Genomic DNA, 17,233 nt, shown 5'->3' on the forward strand with positions numbered 1-17,233 from the left:
TTCTTTTTTCCCTCCATCTCTACCGATCGCATGCATTTGATCGAATAATTTAGAAAAGATGTAAAGGCCATAGTTACATGCATACATAAATGAAGGGTCAAAACGGACGTGCTCGATCACTAACTCAGCACGTCCGCAAGCTTTAGTGACTAATATTAGCTAATACAAATTATAGATGCTCTTATCTTCTGGACTGTATTTGATCACTAGAATAGGTAAATATACTTCTTTATTTATTGACTTGCAATTGCCTGTTTTGATTAAATAAAATGGCCTTGCTAAATTCGACCTGTCTAAGATCCTCTCATGTCTAAATTCGATGTGTATGCATTTTAAATTGTTAGTTGTAATCTTGATGTTTATTTATCAGTATGTTTATTTCATTTATGCATGAGTTAGCATCATATAGGGTCAGTGCATATTAGAGCATCTACAGTCGAACTTGGTAAATCCGACCCCACAAACGCCTGCGGACTTAAATTTATATAAAAACATGCAAAAAAAATCTTACGTACTACGAAGATCAACTAGCTACTCCTCGTCGGAGATGTCAACTGTCTTTGTGCCCGGCGTCGGGTACATGGGCGGTAGCCGCAGCTTCGGCTCATGCGGCTCCTCTGGCTCCTCTGCGGCGGCCTGCGCATCCATCTCCGCTTCGACCTTGTGGAAGAGGGCGTCGGTCGCCGCCCGTTCCTGTCGGATGAACCGCCGGTTGGCCTCCACATAGGCATCATCCTGGATGGACTCTAAGATGGCCTATTGCTCCGCCATCTCATCCGCTTGGGCGACGGCAAACTCCGCCTCCGCCAGCTCCATGTTGAAGCCCGGAGCTGGCGTCAGCTCCTGCTCTGACTGCTCCGCCTCCTAGTCATCCTCCATCGGAGCCGGATGCTACTCCTCTCCCTCGGCCTACTCCTCCTCCTCCTCCAGCTCCGGCGAGTCCGGAGGCAACCCGACAGTGATGCGGGCGACGCGCGCGGCGCACCTTGCCCAAATTTCCTGCTGGATCTCGTACCGGCGCTCCGACAGCGATGCGGGCGACGCGCGCGGCCCGCCTTGCCCGAATTTCCAGCTGGATCTTGTATCGGCGCTCCGGCAGCGATGCAGGCGATGCGCACGGCGCGCCTTGCCCGAATTTCCTGTTGGGTCTCGTACCGGCGCTCAGGCAGCGATGCGCGCGACACGACGCACCTTTCCCGCCAGTTGGATCTCGTACCGGCGCTCTGGGTGAGCATGGCATAGGTGGTTATCTTCCTCCGAACCATGGCGTAGGCAGAGAGCGTGGGAAGAGAGCTGAAGCGGGAGAGAAGAGATGGATGGGCTTGGGCTGGGGCGCGGAGAGAGAGGAGGTGCATGGGCTAGGGTTGGGGACGCTTGCAGTTAAATAGCCGGATTTGGCCTCGGGTGGTAAGCCGAACTGGCGCCATGCGACGTTCACACCCCCACCGGTCTATCAGACCGCCGGGTTTCCGTGCAATCCCGCATGGGACCTCGCCGTCAGTCCGACGTGGACGCGTCCGGGCTCGCCCGGGCGCCTCCATATCCGCCCCATATTTGAGCTAAATATGAGGGGTGCCAGTCAGCTCGCGCCTTTGAGCCCTATCTAAGGCGCCCGTCTGAATTAAAATTTCGTGACCGCACAATCCACCCGAGCGTTTGAGGCCGGTTTGGGGCCCCCGACTATAGATGCTCTTGTAGTGTACCTATCAAACGTAGGATCAGTGACTTGGCTGGAAGGCATGTACCGGGGAGTTGCCGTAGTGTCGCGTGAAGCGGGCATCACCGTGTGAGAAGGGCGGTGTTGCATGCAAGCTGGGCAATGCATTGGGATCCATAGAAGTTAGGGCATCTCCAACCATTCGGCCCCCCAGGGGCTTGAAATAGCGCCGCCTGGGGGCGCGCCCCGGCGAATAAATCGGCGCGGGGGCGGTCGGTTTCCCAACCGCCGCCCCAAGGTCGCCCGGACACCTTTTTTTAAATAAACTCGGCCAAAATTCAGCCAAACTTAGAGGAAATTCAGGCGGTTTCACTGATATTTGTACAAATTGAAAAAAAATTAGAAAACAAACTAAAAAAGTACTACTACTACTACGCCTCCGCCGCCGCCACGCCGCCTTCTACATGCCGAGGAGCCTGTAGAAGTTGGTGTAGTCACCGCCGTCGTCGTCGCTGCCATCGCCGCCACCGTCCTTGCTGCACCCCTGCCCTGGGTCGCCGTGGCGGACGGGGTTGGACGGCCCGGGCGCCTACTAGTCGTTGTCGTCGAGGATGACGACGTCGCCCTCCTTGCGGCCACGACACCGGGCCGCGATCTCCTCGAGAGTGTGGCGCTGGCGCTCCATCTCCTGCCGGACGTAGTCGTCCCGTGCCCATTTGAGGCCGGTCTCCTTGTCGGCGGCCATGGCCTCGTGCTCCTTCTTCATGGGAAGGAGCGTCGGCTCGGTCTTCGACTTGACGAGGCGGGAGCGGGAGGGAGGAGAAGGGACACCGCCCTTGTTGATGAGGAGGGCATCGCCGCGGGTGCGCTGCCCGAGCGGCGTCTCCCGTGGCTCCGGCTTGATGGGGAGGAGCGCTGGCGACCAGAGGAAAGGGAGCCCGACGACGACGAGGACGCCGTCTCCATTCGCCTCGGCGTCCAGGAACTACCGCGAGAGCGAGAGAAGGAGGGGGGCGCCGGATAGTCCAACTGCGGCGAGTTGCCGCCTGAAAGAACATGTGGTGCCCCCATGTTTGGTTTTGGCAATTGACGACAATCTCTATGGACTAATGGTTGCCTTGAGTTATATTTGAAGGTTTTGTCCATAGGCTTTTCTTGGAGTACATGTGTTGGTTTCAAGAAGAGTTTGTGTTGACCAAGGTGCTATTAAGGAATTATCCAAAGATTGGTCATGTGAGAGTTGAACTTATTGCAAGCATGTCTTGAAGAAGAAGATTGTGTGATCATTCATGTTTACCTTCAAGACATCATCCAAATGAAGAGAGTTGGAAAGATTCTAGGTTGATCAAGACTAAGTCAAGAGTGGATCAAGTTGATCAACTCACAAAGCGTAGAAGATGTACCGAGAGGGATCAAGTGATCCCATGGTATGGTAAGCATTGTCCATTGTGCTTTCTGTACTAACCCATGGTCTATGTGAGAGTTCTATGTGGGGTTAGGTACGTGTTCATGGGCTTGCGTCAAGAGGAAGATATCACTCAACCCATGGAGAGGATGACATCAAGTGGTGATCGTCACCAAGATTGCCGTGTGCAAGTTTAAGTGGAGCATCACGAAGAGATCAAGTGCTTGAAGCTTGCCGTCCATTGTGGTGACAATGTACTTGTGAAGATGTGCCGAAGAGTGGCTCACCCATAGTGGACTATGGGGGAGTAATCATCTAGTCTTCATCGAGCCAACGGAATCAATAAAGGTGGTCCAACTTGAGGGAGTCAAGATCGTCATCATCTAGCTCAAGTGGACCATGTGCAAGGCAAAGGTTTGCCCTTGATAGGTTTTCTATTTTACCGGTCTCATGGTGGTAGTTGGGAGACCGGGTTATAGGATCGATAGCCGTACTATCAAGGGGGGGGCTCTCAAGTGAGTAGCTTGATCGTATCGTTCATCGAGAGCTCAAACCATTGAATCCTTGCATCATGTTTCTTGGTTCTTGTTTTGTTATCTTTGTGAGTCTTAGAGCTTATGGTCATCTTGATGACAAGCTTGAGTTCATCAAAAACGGAGTTTGCATGCGTCTATGATGTTTTCGATGTTGGAGGTTTTACCGGTCTTATCCGAGGAAGGGTTCTCACCATTTTCTTTTGGGACTTTTCTCATTTGCTTCTTATTGGTATTTCTACCAAGATTGTGTTAGCTCTTGTCGCTAGCTTTCCAACAAACTTGGTTTCGTCGAATTCTGAGTCCGTTTGCAGAAGTTGTGTCGGTTTTGGTGTTCTAAAAAGGTTGCAGCGGTACTACCGCGAACAGGAGCGGATGTAATTTTTTTACTACCACTCTTGGGAGCGGTACTACCGCTCTTGGGAGCGGTACCACCGCTCTTCGGAGCGGTACTACCGCTCTTGGAGCAGTACTACCGCGGCTACTTCTGTGGCTACTTCCGCTCGGGACCAAAAACTCGTCACAAGTCCAGCGGTGGTAGGCACGGATGTAATTTTTCAGTACCGCTCGCAAGCAGTAGTACCGTACCCTTAGCAGTAGTACCGCTACCCCTAGCGGTAGTACCGTGAGGTCAAGCGATACTACCGCTCCGACGGTTCTTCTGGCTTTTTTGCCTCCTCGTTGTTGTGTTTCAAAGGCCTACTACCGCCCTAGCGGTAGTACCGCTCCTTGGAGCGGTAGTACCGCTCGGTGCGGGCTGTGACCATAACGGTTGGATTTTTACCCACCTATAAAAGGGGGTCTTCTTCCCTAATGAACCTTATCCTTTGAGCTCGTGTTCTTCCCCCATTGTTGACCTTCTTCGAGCTTGCTAACTCTCAATCCCTCCATGGATTCTTGCTAGTTTTTGAGGGAAAAGAGAGAGGAGATCTAGATCCACATTTCCACCAATCACTTTCTCCTCTATGTGAGGGGAACCCCTTGGATCTAGATCTTGGAGTTCTTGGTGTTCTCCTTCTTGTTCTTCCTCTCATTTTCCTCCCTAGCATTAGTTGCTTCGGTGGGATTTGAGAGAGAAGGACTTGGGCACTCCGTGTGCCCTTGCCATTGCATTTGGTGCATCGGTTTGAGTTCTCCATGGTGATACGTGGAAGTTATAAGTTGAGAAGCTTATTACTCTTGGGTGCTTGGTACCCTTGAGCTTGTTCCTCTTGGGTGCTTGGGTGCCCTAGATGGTTGGTGGTGTTCGGAGCTCAATCATTGTGGTGTAAAGCTCCGGGCAAGCGTAGGGGTCTCCAATTAGGTTGTGGAGATCGCCCCGAGCAATTTGACGGGTTCCGGTGACCGCCCCCAAGGGTTGCCATTTGTACGGGTTCGGTGACCGCCCTCAAGGGTCCCTTAGTGGAATCACGACATCTTGCATTGTGCAAGGGCGTGAGGAGATTACGGTGGACCTAGTGGCTTCTTGGGGACCATTGTGCCTCCACACCGCTTCAAGCGGAGATTAGCATCCGCAAGGGTGTGAACTTCGGGATACATCGTCGTCTCCGCATGCCTCGGTTATCTCTTACCCCGAGCCCTTTACTTATGCACTTTACTTTGTGATAGCCATATTGTTTCTTGTCATATATCTTGCTATCACCTAAGTAGTTTTTCTTGCTTAGCATAGGTTGTTGGTGCACATAGGTGAGCCTAGTTGTTGTAGGTTTTGTGCTTGACAAATTAACCGCTGGGTTTATTCCACATTTGTTCAAGCCTCAACCGTAATTATTTTAAAGCGCCTATTCACCCCCCCTCTAGGCGACATCCACGATCTTTCAATTGGTATCAGAGCCTAGTCTCTCTTTGTTAGGCTTAACCGCCTAGAGAGTAAAGATGTCGACTGGGGGATTAGGATTATGTGACACACTTAGTTTCGATGGCACAAATTTTGATGTTTGGGTAATTCGCATGCTTAATCTCTTTAGGGTCATGGACCCAAATTTAGAGCGAATTGTAGATATGGGTTTTTCTCCTCCAAAAGATTCCCGAAGATTATCTTTAGAGGATGAGAAAAACTCTTATCTCAATGCTCAAGCTTCTAATATGCTTTTCGATGCTTTGAGCAATGTAGTTATATTTCAACTCATGCCTTTCCGGGATGCTCATGAGTTGTGGACAAAGCTTCAAGATGAATATGGCGTGTCCAAGTTTTGTGGGGATGATTGTTCTCCCTCCACCTCCGGTCGTGTTGTGTTCTCAACTTCTTCTACTTCACCTACATGTGGTTTACCACAAGGTAATGACATGGTGAGTAGTGGTGTTCATTGCAATGATGATAGTGGGCTTAGTTTTGATAATCCTTCATCACTTTCTTGTTGCGATGCTTCATCTTTGGACTCTAGCACTTCGAGCACTCCAAATGTTTCACATGCTTGTGTTGATAGTCCTTGCATATCATGTACAAATTGCTTGACTAAATCTCATGATGATATGCTTGCTATGTCTTGTTGGCATGATAAAAATGCATGTATTTCCTCGAGTTGTTGTGCTAACAATGTAGAGGAAACCCAACACTCCATGGAACAAGATGTGGTCTTTAATGGTGCTTCAAGGGATCCCACATCATCATCTATTTCTTTTTGCCTTATGGCCAAGGCTTCAAAGGTATCTCCCACTTTTAATCCCAATATATCTTGTGATAATATTGATGATGGCAAGAGTGATGATGATGTCGATTATGATGAAGAGAATGATGATGTTGCCTCCTTAAAAGTTAAGGGGAAATAATTTTTAAAGCTCTTCTTAAGAATAAAATTGCTCGTTCCAACTTCATGGAAATCATGTCTATTGCTATTGAGGGCAAGAAATATATTGATGAGTTGGAATCTCGTCTTGAGGAGCATGAGGTCACCATTGATAAAATGGAAGGTCATGACCGTGATTACGCTAATGAGATTGCGGACCTCTCTCAAGCTCTTGAACTTGAACAAACCACCAAGGAATCTCTTGAGGAGACTTTTGCCCTAGAGTTATATAGAGTGAAGGAATCTCATGATAGAGCTCTTGAGGTGGCCAATGTTTTTGAAACTAAAAATGCTAAGCTTGAAGTTGCTCATGCTAGACTCCTTGAGGATTTTGAGCACCTCGAAAATGGCTCAAGGGTCATCAAGGGTGAGCTCATCAAACTCACCGAGTCTCATGCTCAACTTGAAGCTTCTTATTTAAAAGAGCTTGCCAAGTTGCCTTCTCCTCTTGTTGTTAATGATAATGCTTGTGCTACTAACTCTATTTCTTGTGAAGCATCCATTTTAAAGGAGAACGTTGAGCTACGGGCTCAACTTGAGTTGCTATCTAGCAATTATGGGAAATTGTAAGAAAGCCATGAAAAGCTCTCAAGCTCTCATGATGATCTTCTAGTATCCCATAATGTGCTAAAGATAGCTCATGAGGCCATGATTGCTAAGGTAACATCTAGTGAGCCTCATGTGGACACTAGCACTACTTTTAGTCAAAATGCTATATTGCCTTGTGCTAGTCCTCGCGATTCATCCATGCATAACGTTGGTACATCTTGTGATGAATTGCTTTCCTTGCCTTGTTGCTCTAACGATGAAGCTTATACTTCCTCTAGTGCTTGTGTTGAGACTAACCATGTAGAGGAAATCAAAGAGCTCAAGGCCCAAGTCACTTCTTTGAAGAAAGACTTGGAAAAGAGTCATGAAGGGAAATTTACACTCAACAACATCTTGAGAGTGCAAAAATCCCCCAATGACAAAGGTGGACTTGGATTCAACTCCAACAAGAAGAAGAAGTCCAAGATGAACAAAAAGAAGGGCCAAGAACAAGTCAAGAATTCGGCCAAGATTGTTTGCTTCAAGTGCAAAGTAGAAGGGCATCATGTTAGATCTTGCCCGTTGAAGAAGAAGGCCATTAGTGACAAGCAACAAGGGAAGCGGCCACAAGTTCGATCTCATGCTCAACCACAAGTTGAAGAAAGTCCTCTTCCCAAGAATCCTCAAGCTAATGCTTCTCAAGTTGAGAAATCAAGTGAGAAGAAAGTGAAGAGTATTGCTACTTATGTTGTGAGAAAGGTCACCTCGCCTCTTCATGCACTAGTGGAAACTTATCCAACCCAATTATTATTGATGATATCTATTCTCTTGGGAAGGATAATGTTGGCCATGTGTTTGCCAAATTTGTTGGTGCTCAAAGTGGTGTCAAGAAAAGAACCATTTGGGTAGCCAAGCCTATTGTGACTAACCTCTTAGGACCCAACTTGGTTGGGGACCAACTAGCTCAAACTTGATCAATAGATGTTGTTGGAGGGCATTGGAGACTTGGCTACATTATGAAGATTTAAGGGGACTTCATCATTCTTATTGTCTCAAGCCAAGTCAATTGGGTTATCAAGTTTCTATTCTAGATCCAATGTGCCTCCTTCCGGTAACTTGTACTTAAATTGTTTACATCGAAAGTTACTTGCCCCTTTGCATGTTTTGGTTTTGTTCCTTGCATGTGGTTGTATATGTTGTGCCTCCAATTTGCTTATCTTGAGTAATCAAGTATGTGTGTGTTGGTTTGCACATCATGTACGTGTGTGTAGTGCGTTGAGCCTTTGCGCTCTTGTTTGTATGTTAGTTGGCTCTTGTGAGAGATTAATGGAACATCCCATTTTGGGGGAGTGATGTGCTTTGTGCACCTCACGGTCCCATAAATGTGTTTACATGAGGAATACCACCTAGTATTGATATTGCAAGCTTATCTAGTCACTATGTGGTATGTCTTCTCATGAGAAATTCAAATTCTAAATAGTCCATTAATTATCTCTTGTTGGATCCTCTTTTTGCCTCTTGTTAAGTTTTCTTTAATTGGTATCACATTATGGGGGAGTAATATGCTATGTATATTACTAGCCTAGAAAATGTGTACATTTGAGATATTGTCACCTAGAATTGATATTGTAAATTATCTTGTTCCTACGTGGCATGTTAGCTCTACAAGTTGCAATTTGCTTGTGTTTGGTGTGAAGATGATGTCGGATATCCTTGCTATCTACCACCGGGAATTATTTCCAAATACTTCTTGTCTTTTGACAATTGGTACTCACTTATGTGTGGTAGAAATTATTGATCATCTTCACGTTGGCGTTTGCTTTTTATTTGCCTTATCTCTTGCCAAGTTTGTGTCAACTTCCATTGCCTTCCGTGCCACTTGAGGATCTTGTTGTTTTCTTGATCTTGTCTAGTGTTTTCCTTGATATAGTGAATATGGTGATCCTACCTTGTGCATTTTGTATTCAAATGCAAATTCTCTATAATGCACAACTCGTGGGGGAGCTATCCTATTTTCTATAAAACACTAAACTTGTGATCCATTTTAAGTGTGTGTTGGTGGACGGCAAGCCGTTTCTTTTTGGTACTTGTGCCATCATGAAACTTTGTAGAGAGCTTGGTTTGTTTGGAGCCATCCTCTCTTTTGGGAGTTTGATATCATTTTGTGGGTTCCAATGGATATCTCATTCCTTGATGTATCTTTTAATGATATCTTCCAAGTGATTATTTCTCCATTTGGTATTCTTTTCACTTGGTATTTCCTTGTATTTTGGTATCGGTTCTTGAAAGTCTTGAGCATGCATATTAACTTCATGTAGTTCCCGTGGCATGCTTTCTCTCTTTGACCCAATATATAGGGGAAACTCCACCAAGTCTCAAATTGGATGAGATGTGCATGAATTTCATTTCCATATCTATATGCACATATTTATGTGGAGTTTGTCCTATGTATTGTTGGCGTTTCTAACTTTTTGGTCCCAATGAGTTTGGGTACCATTTTGTTTGTGTTGTTGTTCTAGGAACAATTGGAGATGCATTGGATGCTCGGCTCACTCACAAGGAAGGTGTTGTCACCATGTGCTTTTTGGAGTCAAGCTAGGATGATCAATGAACTACTTTGTACCTTCAATTGGTATCTACTACATCCTTCCAATTTTAACTCGGTAACAAGTATCTTCATATACTTCATGCACACATTTCTTGCATCAACCTTATGTAGGTTGTATCATGGCATGTTATTCATTCTCTCTTGTGATACTTGTTTCCTTTCTCAAAGCATCCCAACAATGATCTCTTGTTGCTAGTTGTGATGTCTTTGATGGTTGTGTGGTAGGAATTCATTTATGTACAATAAGACCATATCTAGCCATGTGCTATGCTTCCAAGCAAATATCTTATTGGTATACCTATGACTTCATTTTGGATATCTTGTTCCTTCGTGTTGTAACTATTTTGGGTGTACATCCTTCTTTGTAGATATATATCATCATGATCTCGTCTACCTAGAACCTTATACACTTGAGAGAAATTACATCCCTAGATGATATCCTTTCTTTCACGTCCACCTTGTCTTTCTTGTTATTTCTTTGGTGGCTCCATGAAAGCTTTTGCCTTGAGTGCATGTCTTATCTCGTTGCATCTTGATGCACTCCTGTGTGGTGAAGATTATTTTCCTCATGCTTATCTCTACGAGGCTTTTGCCATCTTAATTGGTATCCCTCGTCTTGATGAGGCTTTCATCTTCTATCTTCACCATGGGTTGTCACAAGTGTTGGTTATTCATTTTGCATTTTTAGTGTGCTTGTGAACCCTTTTGTTTGGTGTGTGTGGGGAGGACATGTCATGCACCTTGTATCTCCACTATCCAAGACTATGTTGATGCTTAATGCTCATTCGTACATTAGTCTTCTCAAGTGCTTTGCCATGACTCACACACATCATTTTGGTTGAGCCTACTCTTAAGTTGCCTCTTTTATATGTTGCTCAACCATTTGTTTGTTGCAAGTGCTAGGCTTTGTTTCCTATATGCTCACTTGCACTTGTTGTGAGTTTCTATTGATTTTTGGGGAGTGCTGATCCTATTTTGTGCACTCGGTATCCTAATGCAAATATTGTAAGAACTGCACAAATCATGGAGAGCTTCACTAGTGTCTTTAGAACACTCTGTTGCTCTCTTGCACTTGTCGTGAGGTTCTATTGATCTTGGGGGAGTGACGATCCTATTTTGTGCTCGTTGTATCCAGTTACAAAACTAAATTGTGCACAAATCATGGGGAGCTTCTCTAGTTTCTCTAGAACACTCCTTTGCTCATATCATAATTTATTTCATTCATGTGGCACATAGGATCATTGGTCTAGTTGGCTCAATTGATATCCGTTGATTGCTTGCTTCAATTGGTATCTTTTGATTGCTTGTTTGCTTGTTTCTCTCTTTCTTATGTCTTTGTGGCATATCTTTCTTTTGTAAACTTTGGGCCTAAATATAGTTTGTTTTCCTCCGAGTATTTACCGCCAAACTTGTGTATTGCATTCCACTCTCTTGTTGAGAAATACATAAATTATGGAGGAACACAATTTATATTGGCCTTCTAAGCTTTTCTCCCATTTTGGCAATCGATGCCAATGGGGGAGAAGTTTCAGAGAGTTCTGTGGAGAAGTTTAGAGAATTCTCTCCTCTTGCTTTGGTTTTGTTCCTAAGCATTTGCATCTCTTACTCATGCATCATTGGTTGTTGCATTACATGGTGATGCATAATTCCTTATATAAACTCTCTTGAAAGTGATTGTCATCAATTACCAAAATGGGGGAGATTGAAAGAACATGTGGTGCCCCCATGTTTGGTTTTGGTAATTGATGACAATCTCTATGGACTAATGGTTGCCTTGAGTTATATTTGAAGGTTTTGTCCATAGGCTTTTCTTGGAGTACATGTGTTGGTTTCAAGGAGAGTTTGTGTTGACCAAGGTGCTATTAAGGAATTATCCAAAGATTGGTCATGTGAGAGTTGAGCTTATTGCAAGCATGTCTTGAAGAAGAAGATTGTGTGATCATTCATGTTTACCTTCAAGACATCATCCAAATGAAGAGAGTTGGAAAGATTCTAGGTTGATCAAGACTAAGTCAAGAGTAAATCAAGTTGATCAACTCACAAAGCGTAGAAGATGTACCGAGAGGGATCAAGTGATCCCATGGTATGGTAAGCATTGTCCATTGTGCTTTGTGTACTAACCCATGGTCTATGTGAGAGTTCTATGTGGGGTTAGGTACATGTTCATGGGCTTGCGTCAACAGGAAGATATCACTCAACCCATGGAGAGGATGACATCAAGTGGTGATCGTCATCAAGATTGCCGTGTGCAAGTTCAAGTGGAGCATCACGAAGAGATCAAGTGCTTGAAGCTTGCCGTCCATTGTGGTGACAATGGACTTGTGAAGATGTGCCGAAGAGTGGCTCACCCATAGTGGTCTATGGGGGAGTAATCATCTAGTCTTCATCGAGCCAACGCAATCAAGAAAGGTGGTCCAACTTGAGGGAGTCAAGATCGTCATCATCTAGATCAAGTGGACCATGTGCAAGGCAAAGGTTTGCCCTTGATAGGTTTTCTATTTTACCGGTCTCATGGTGGTAGTTGGGAGACCGGGTTATAGGATCGATAGCCGTACTATCAAGGGGGGGCTCTCAAGTGAGTAGCATGATCGTATCGTTCGTCGAGAGCTCAAACCATTGCATCCTTGCATCATGTTTCTTGGTTCTTGTTTGGTTCTCTTTGTGAGTATTAGAGCTTATGGTCATCTTGATGACAAGCTTGAGTTCATCGAAAACGGAGTTTGCATGCGTCTTCTATGATGTTTTCGATGTTCGACGTTTTACCGGTCTTATCCGAGGAAGGGTTCTCACCATTTTCTTTTGGGTCTTTTCTCATTTGCTTCTTATTGGTATTTCTACCAAGATTGTGTTAGCCCTTGTCGCTAGCTTTCCAACAAACTTGGTTTCGTCGAATTCGGAGTCCGTTTGCAGAAGTTGTGTCAGTTTTGGTGTTCTGAAAAGGCTGCAGCGGTACTACCGCGGACAAGAGCGGATGTAATTTTTTACTACCGCTCTTGGGATCGGTACTACCGCTTGGAGCAGTACTACCGCGGCTACTTCCGCTCGGGACCAAAAACTCGTCACAAGTCCAGGGGTGGTAGGCACGGATGTAATTTTTTAGTACCGCTCGCAAGCAGTAGTACCGCTACCCTTAGCAGTAGTACCGCTACCCCTAGCGGTAGTACCGTGAGGTCAAGCGGTACTACCGCTCCGACGGTTCTTCTGGCTTTTTTGCCTCCTCGTTGTTGTGTTTCAAAGGGCTACTACTGCCCTAGCGGTATACCGCTCCTTGGAGCGGTAGTACCGCTCGGTGCGGGCTGTGAGCATAACGGTTGGATTTTTCCCCACCTATAGAAGGGGGTCTTCTTCCCCAATGAACCTTATCCTTTGAGCTCGTGTTCTTCCCCCATTGTTGACCTTCTTCGAGCTTGCTAACTCTCAATCCCTCCATGGATTCTTGCTAGTTTTTGAGGGAAAAGAGAGAGGAGATCTAGATCCACATTTCCACCAATCACTTTCTCCTCTATGTGAGGGGAACCCCTTGGATCTAGATCTTGGAGTTCTTGGTGTTCTCCTTCTTGTTCTTCCTCTCATTTTCCTCCCTAGCATTAGTTGCTTCGGTGGGATTTGAGAGAGAAGGACTTGGGCACTCGGTGTGCCCTTGCCATTGCATTTGGTGTATCGGTTTGAGTTCTCCACGGTGATACGTGAAAATTACAAGTTGAGAAGCTTATTACTCTTGGGTGCTTGGTACCCTTGAGCTTGTTCCTCTTGGGTGCTTGGGCGCCCTAGACGGTTGGTGGTGTTCGGAGCTCAATCATTGTGGTGTAAAGCTCCGGGCAAGCGTAGGGGTCTCCAATTAGGTTGTGGAGATCGCCCCGAGCAATTTGACGGGTTCCGGTGACCGCCCCCAAGGGTTGCCAAAGTGTACGGGTTCGGTGACCGCCCCCAAGGGTTGCCATTTGTACGGGTTCGGTGACCGCCCTCAAGGGTCCCTTAGTGGAATCACGGCATCTTGCATTGTGCGAGGGCGTGAGGAGATTACGGTGGCCCTAGTGGCTTCTCGGGGAGCATTGTGCCTCCACACCGCTCCAAACGGAGATTAGCATCCGCAAGGGTGTGAACTTCGGGATACATCGTCGTCTCCGCGTGCCTCGGTTATCTCTTACCCGAGCCCTTTACTTATGCACTTTACTTTGTGATAGCCATATTGTTTCTTGTCATATATCTTGCTATCACCTAAGTAGTTTTTCTTGCTTAGCATAAGTTGTTGGTGCACATAGGTGAGCCTAGTTGTTGTAGGTTTTGTGCTTGACAAATTAACCGCTAGGTTTATTCCGCATTTGTTCAAGCCTCAACCGTAATTATTTTAAAGTGCCTATTCACCCCCCCTCTAGGCGACATCCACGATCTTTCACCGCCCTCGATGTACTCGAGGACGGCTTCGAGCGTGCGCCCCGGGACGCCCCACCATTGGCGCCGCCCTTTGGAGTTGAGGTGGCCACGGGGCTCGACACCATTTGTGGAGGCGAGCTGGTGTTCGTGGTGGCGGTCGAAGTACGCCGTCCACGGCGTGTGGCTGTCTGGGGCGTACCTCGGCTGCTGCCGCGCTTGCTCCGGCAGCGACGATCGGATGCATGTGATCTAGGCGTGCCGATCAACACCAGTGGGCGGCGGTGGCACCAGGACTCCGCCGGCGCTCAGCCTCCACGAGCCCGGGACCTGCATGTTCGGTGGCGCCGCGTAGTCGGCCTCGTAGAGGAGGCGGGCCTCGTCCTCGTGCAAGTGGTGGCTGATACGTCCATTTTGCATAATGTGTTTCTTACTGTTATTTATGATGTTTTTATCCATAATAATGCTTTTTGGAGTAATTCTAATACCTTTTCTCTTATAATATGCAAGGTATACACAAAGAGAGAGAATTTCGCAGCTGGAAATCTGGACCTGGAAAATCTACATCAGGCTACCTATTCTGCACAACTCCAAACAAGCTGAAACTTCACAGAGAATTTTTATGGAATATTTGAGGAATATTGGAGCAAATAATTACCAAAGGGGGCCCACGAGGTGGGCACAACCCACCTGGGCGCCGCCAGGGAGCCCAGGTGCACCCTGGTGGGTTGTGCTCACCCAGGCCCACCTCCGGTGCCCATCTTCTGGTATATAGGTCATTTTGACCTAGAAAAAAATAGGGATAATTAGATTTATGCCCCTAGTTGTGTCCCACTCGTCTGTTTTACCCCTAATTTCCAAAAGTCACCGGTTCTGTCCAAGTCACTTTGCTCCTCTTATGCTTTTGCCCTTTGACCGTTTGATCATCAGTTTGAAAACTTCATAACTAATTCATACTAAATCAGAAAATTGCAAATAAGTAAATAGGCAGTATGAATTAGTTATGAAGTTTTCAAACTGACGGTCAAATGGCAAAAGCATAAGAGGAGCGAAGTGACTTGGACAGAAGCGGTGACTTTTGGAAATTAGGGGTAAAACAGCCGAGTGGGACACAACTAGGGGCGTAAATCTAATTATCCCAAAAAAATAAGGAGAGGAATTTCGAGACGGAGCGCCGCCGTCTCGAGGCGGAACTTGGGCAGGAGCACTTTTGCCCTCTGGCGGAGTGATTCCGCCGGGGAACTTCCCTCCCGGAGGGGGAAATCATCGTCGTCACCATCACCAACAACTCTCCCATCTTGGGGAGGGCAATCTCCATCAACATCTTCAATAGCACCATCTCATCTCAAACCCTAGTTCATCTCTTGTGTTCAATCTTGTTACCGGAACTATAGATTGGTGCTTGTGGGTGACTAGTAGTGTTGATTACATCTTATAGTTGATTACTATATGGTTTATTTGGTGGAAGATTATATGTTCAGATCCAATATGCTATTTAATACCCCTCTGATCTTGAGCATGATTATTATTTGTGAGTAGTTACTTTTGTTCTTGAGGTCACGGGAGAAATCAAAGTAATCATGTAAACTTGATATGTGTTCGATATTTTGATAGTATGTATATTGTGATTCCCTTAGTGGTGTCATGTGAACGTCGACTACATGACACTTCACCATATTTGGGCTAAGGGAATGCACTGTGGAGTAGCAATTAGATGATGAGTTGCGAGAGTGACAGAAGCTTAAACCCCAATTTATGCGCTATTCCGTAAGGGACCGATTGGATCCAAAAGTTTAATGCTATGGTTAGAATTTATTCTTAATACTTTTCTCGTAGTTGCGGATGTTTGCGGGAGGGTTAATCATAAGTAGGAGGTTTGTTCAAGTAATAACAACACCTAAGCACCGGTCCACCCACATATCAAATTTTCAAAGTAGCGAACACAAATCAAACCAATATGGTGAAAGTGACTAGATGAAATTCTCGTGTACCCTCAAGAACGCTTTGCTTATCATAAGAGACCGTTTTGGCATGTCCTTTGCCTCAAAAGGATTGGGCTACCTCGCTGCACTTTTGTTACTACTATCTTTACTTGCTCGTACAAATTATCTTGCTATCAAACTACTCCGCTACTTACAATTTCAGGACTTGCAGACATTACCTTGCTGAAAACTACTTGTCATTTCCTTCTGCTCCTCGTTGGGTTCGACACTGTTACTTATCGAAAAGAGCTACAATTGATCCCCTATACTTGTGGGTCATCAGTGGCGGCCTAAGCTGTTGGCCGCCGCTCCATCACTGGGGTAGCGCTCGGCCATGGTCATCGGAGGAGGGGCGTCGGCTGGGAGGAGGGGAGAGGGGCGTCGGCGGCAAGAGGGGTGTCTTCAGCGAGAGGGGGAGAGGGGCTATGTGCAGCCACCGACGAGGGAGGCGGCTTTTATAGCGGTGGGTGGGCGGCGAGCGGGCGGCATCCGTGTCTATGCGTGGCGGAGGGGGCGGGACGCGCGTCGGCGCGCCTTCACTGCGCCGCCCGTGAGGAATCAGTGGAAGGCTGAATGGCGGTAGCCTTCGCATTGATTCCCCACGGAAAATGAGGCGATGAGGACGACGAAGGCACCTGGTTGCTGACTCGGCGGGTCCACCAAGCTTTTGCGCCAAAAATATTTTCCCTGGCGCCCCAACGCGCCGGGTTCGGCTTGGGTCCACCGACGCCAAATTGGGCCCTAGCCGGCGAAAAATGGGCTTCTAGGACGCGACTGGGCCGGTTTTTTTCACGCCGGCGATAAAAAAGGGCCTTGGGGGCCTATTGGGGGCGAGTAGAGATGCTCTTAGAGTTGGTTGTGAGCCGAGTAACTATGCCAAGTAAGTTTTTTATCATGAATTTGGGCAAGTAAAGTAGTGATTTAAAACGTTTTATATTTGTTAGTGGGTGTGTTGGTGGCACAAAATCAGGGCAATTTTTTTGCTCCGGCTGTGTGCGTGTACTACATAATGTGAAACTCAATACAATCAAATAACTTGTTGATAGTTTATATAGTTATATTAATCCATATTGACTACCTTGTTGTTTGTTTGCGAAAATGATCTAGATCTATTATCAAAGTTAATCGGAAGTACAAAGCATTTCAAACATAATAAAAATTATATTAAGATTCTAAGACCCACAAACAACGACTACTGCCGCTAGAATAAACCGTCGACGCGTCGCTGTCGCCGCTCCCCCATCGGAGCCGGGTTGACCTTGTCGATGACAGTTGGGAAGTCTTCGTGCACATGCCCTAAGGACCAACGCCCTGGAGCCGCAGTTGTCATCGTTGAACCCTTTCATAGATCTGAAGTACCTGA

The sequence above is a fragment of the Triticum aestivum genome, chromosome 3D (assembly GCF_018294505.1).
Source record: "Triticum aestivum cultivar Chinese Spring chromosome 3D, IWGSC CS RefSeq v2.1, whole genome shotgun sequence".
Classification (NCBI taxonomy): Eukaryota; Viridiplantae; Streptophyta; class Magnoliopsida; order Poales; family Poaceae; genus Triticum; species Triticum aestivum.